At 43.7% G+C, this 4,342-nt stretch overlaps 1 pseudogene; it reads left to right on the forward strand.

Annotated features, from left to right (window-relative positions):
- Positions 1 to 507: 507 nt before the first annotated feature.
- On the forward strand, positions 508 to 2,024 carry LOC147977187 (uncharacterized; annotated as a pseudogene).
- Positions 2,025 to 4,342: the final 2,318 nt, after the last annotated feature.

Consider the following 4,342-nt stretch of genomic DNA (forward strand, 5'->3'; position numbering starts at 1 on the left):
CCATAAGCACATATGACTATATTCGGAATACATGCCTACATTACATTGATGAATTGGAGCTAGTTCTGTGTCACCCTATATTATGATTGTTACATGATGAACCACATCCGGCATAATTCTCCATCACCGATCCAATGCCTGCGAGCTTTTCACATATTGTTCTTCGCTTATTTACTTTTCCGTTGCTACTGTTACAATCACTATAAAACCCAAAAATATTAGTTTTGCTATCGTTACTGTTACTTCCATATTACTTTGCTACTAAATATTTTGCTGTAGATACTAAGTTATCTAGGTGTGGTTGAACTGACAACTCAGCTGCTAATACTTGAGAATATTCTTTGGCTCCCCTTGAGTCGAATCAATAAATTTGGGTTGAATACTCTACCCTCGAAAACTGTTGCGATCCCCTTTACTTGTGTGTTATCAAGACTATTTTCTGGCGCCGTTGCCGGGGAGCATAGCTCTATTCTTTGAGTCACTTGGGATTTATATCTGCTGGTCACTATGAAGAACTTGAAAGATGCTAAAACAAAAATTTATCCCTCAACTACGAGGGAAGGTAAGGAACTGCCATCTAGCTTTGCACTTGATTCACCTTCTATTTTGAGTAAGCTTGCGACACCTAAACCTGCTTCTGCTGTTAATTCTGATATGTCGCGTATTATTGATGATGCCACTTCTGCTATGCATGATACTTATGATGAAACTACTTCTATGCTTGATACTATTGTGCCACTTGGTGAATTTATTGATGAACAACTTGCTAGGTCTAGAGAGAATGAAATTATTGAAACTGATAATATTGATGAAAGTGATGATGAAGGCTCTCCCAATAAATATGAATTGCCTGTTGTGCCTGAGGGCTATGTTATGGATGAAGAAACTACTAGAGACTTTATTGCTTGCAATGATAGAAGTGATCTTAAGAAATTATTAGCTAAGCTTAAACAAAAAACTCTAAATGCTAGGATGAAATATGATCCTGCTTATGCTACTTCACCTATCTTTGTTACTGATGAGGATTATGAATTCTCCATTGATCCTGATATTATTACTTTGGGCTAATCTGGTCCTTTTTATGGCTATGAATCTGAAACTGTTATGGCACATCTTACTAAATTAAATGATATAGCCACCCTGTTCACTAATGATGAGAGAACTCGTTGCTTTTATACCCTTAAAATATTTCCGTTCTAATTAAAGGGTGATGCTAGGATATGGTTTAATTCTCTTGGTCCTGGTTGTGTGCCTAGTCCCCAGGATATTATTTATTACTTCTCTGCTAAATATTTCCCTGCTCATAAGAAACAAGCTGCTTTAAGGGATATATATAATTTTGTGCAAATTGAAGAAGAGAGTCTCCCACAAGCTTGGGGGAGGCTTCTCCAAATACTTAATGCTTTGCCTGATCATCCTCTTAAGAAAAATGAAATACTTGATATCTTTTATAATGGACTAACCGATGCTTCCAGAGACCACCTGGATAGTTGTGCTGGTTCTGTTTTCAGGGAAAGAACACCGGATGAAGCTAAAATTTTATTGAATAATATGTTGACAAATGAAAATAATTGGACACTTCCTGAGCCAACTCATGAGCCTATTCCTAAACCAACTCCGAAGAAGAGGGGTGTTCTATTTCTCAGTCCTGAAGATATGCAAGAGGCAAAGAAATCTATGAAAGAAAAGGGTATAAAAGCTGAAGATGTTAAGAATTTACCTCCTATTGAAGAAATACATGGTCTTAATTTACCGCCTGTTGAAGAAATATATAATCTTAATTCATCACCTATTGAAGAAACACATGGTCTTGATAACCCGACACAGGTAGTAAAGGTAAATTCTCTCTATAGATTTGATGAAGGTGATATTCCTCACTATAAATCTGCTAGACAATGCTTGGATGAGTTTGATAATTTTATTGTTAAATGAGAGAACTTCAATGCTTATATTAGTAGACAATTGAAATACAATTCTGATATGCTTGAACACTTGGGTGATTATATGTCTAGAGTAAAAGGTGAACTAAAACTCATTAGTAAATATGCTTCTATGGTTACCACTCAAGTAGAACAAGTACTTAAAGCTCAGAATGATTTGCTCAATGAATTAAATAATAAGAATAATGACTATGCTGTTAGAGTGGCTACTAGAACTGGTAAGATGACTCAGGAACCTTTGTATCCTGAAGGCCATCCTGAAAGAATTGAGCAAGTTCTCAGAGAAATAATATAGATGCACCTAGTCCTTCTAAAAATAAGAAAAAGAAAAATGATAGGACCTTGCATGCTTTTAGTGAACCTATTGCTGAACCACCTGAGAATCCAAATGATATTTCTATTTCTGATGCTGAAATGCAATCTGGTAATGAACATGAACCTAGTGCTAATGCTAATGATGATGTTCATGTTGATGCTCAACCTAGTAATGATAATGAAGTAGAAATTGAACCTGCTGTTGATCTTGATAATCCACAATCAAAGAATCAACATTATGATAAGAGAGACTTTGTTGCTAGGAAACATGGTAAAGAAAGAGAACCATGGGTTCAGAAACCCATTCCTTTTCCTCCCAACCCATCCAAGAAAAAGGATGATGAGGGTTTTGAGTGCTTTGCTGAAATGATTAGACCTATCTTTTTGCGTATGCGATTAACTGATATGCTCAAAATGAATCCTTATGCTAAGCACATGAAAGAAATTGTTACTAATAAAAGAAAGATACCGAAAGCTGAAATTTCCACCATGCTTGCTAATTACAGCTTTATGTGATCTTGGAGCCGGTGTTAGTGTTATGCCTCCCTCTTTATATCGTAGACTTGATTTGAATAAGTTGACACCTACTAAAATATCTTTGCAAATGGCTGATAAATCAACTGCTATACCTGTCGGTATTTGTGAGGATGTGCCTGTTGTGGTTGCAAACGTTACTATTTTAACAGACTTTGTTATTCTTGATATTCCTGAGGACGATGGTATGTCTATTATTCTTGGAAGACCCTTTTTGAATACTGCAGGGGCTGTTATTGATTGTGTCGGTGTACTAAAGTAGGGGTACCTTAGTATCCCGAACTTGTGCACGGGCAGTCGCAGCACCCCGCGGCAAGGCTTGCCGGGTGACCGCCAAGACCCTCCATGGTTCCTTTGGAGCCATTCAAGAACAAAGTATTCGAGCCAAGGCGCAAGACCCCGGCAAGAGGAGCTTGCCGGGAAGGCCACTCAGAGTATCCAAGACCCCGGCAAGAGGAGCTTGCCGGGAAGAAGCACGAAGACCCCGGCAAGAGGAGCTTGCCGGGAAGACCAACCAAGGCATCCCGAGAAGCTTGCTGCGACGCGCTGCGCGTCCCGGCAAGACCCGGTGAGCGACAAGCTCCCGGACGCGACAAGGCAACATCCGCGGCAAGGCGCTTGCCGCGGCAAGCTACTACTCCGCAGCTCGCGCTCCAGCTCACCCGCCAACGTGTCGCCCTGGGACCGTTCCTGGCGTACGTGGCGGGAGGCTGTGCAGCCAAGGGCATGTGGTGGCGAGCAGGCGCTGACAAGATAGCCATCGTGGCAAACGGTGGCGCCCCTGACGGTCCCTTTCCGCACCGTCTGGGCGACACAGACAGGCATTTAATGCCTTTGTCCCCTGCCGTCAGGGTTAGGTATGATACAACTGTAGCCAGCGGTGACACCCAACTACCACATCTTTTACGTTTTTACCCTCACCTCTGTTGCCACCTGTCGGTGACCCCTTTGACATATAAAAGGAGGCCCATGCGCAACAGTGGGGGGAGGACGGCCATTCTCACGCTCGGTCTCGCTAGCCATCCGAGCGTACTGTAGCATTCGTCGCTCCTGAGCAAGAACACAAATACAAACCAAAGCAGGAGTAGGGTTTTACGCATCCGTGCGGCCCGAACCTGGGTAAACCGATCGCATCGTTCGTGCATTCGCCTCGATCTGCTCTTTGTGCATCCTCCGCCCCCTGCCGAACCAAAAGGGGCTCGGTCCGCCGATCTCCATAGGTGTACGTGGGATCAGCACCCCCGACATCTTTGGCGCGCCATGTAGGGGCTGCGTCGAGGTTGTGCGAACCTGATCCGGCGTTCGCGCGAGCCGAATCTTCATCGTCTTCATCAACATGCCGCCGAAGAAGAAGATTTTGGAGGCAGCTGCTCCGTCTGCGCCGAACCCACCATCGCCGAAGCGAACGGCTGGTGGAGAAGGCGTCGGCGGAAGAGCGGGCGTCGACGAGGGAGCTCGTGGTGCTGCCCAGTCCAAGGACAAGACTGCGCTGCACATCGGCGGCGCGGTCGGCTCCCACAACGACCGGGCGCACTCCAAGACCTCGGCGTCCG

The sequence above is a fragment of the Triticum urartu genome, chromosome 4A (genome assembly GCF_056163025.1).
Source record: "Triticum urartu cultivar PI428250 chromosome 4A, HENAU_Tu73, whole genome shotgun sequence".
NCBI lineage: Eukaryota > Viridiplantae > Streptophyta > Magnoliopsida > Poales > Poaceae > Triticum > Triticum urartu.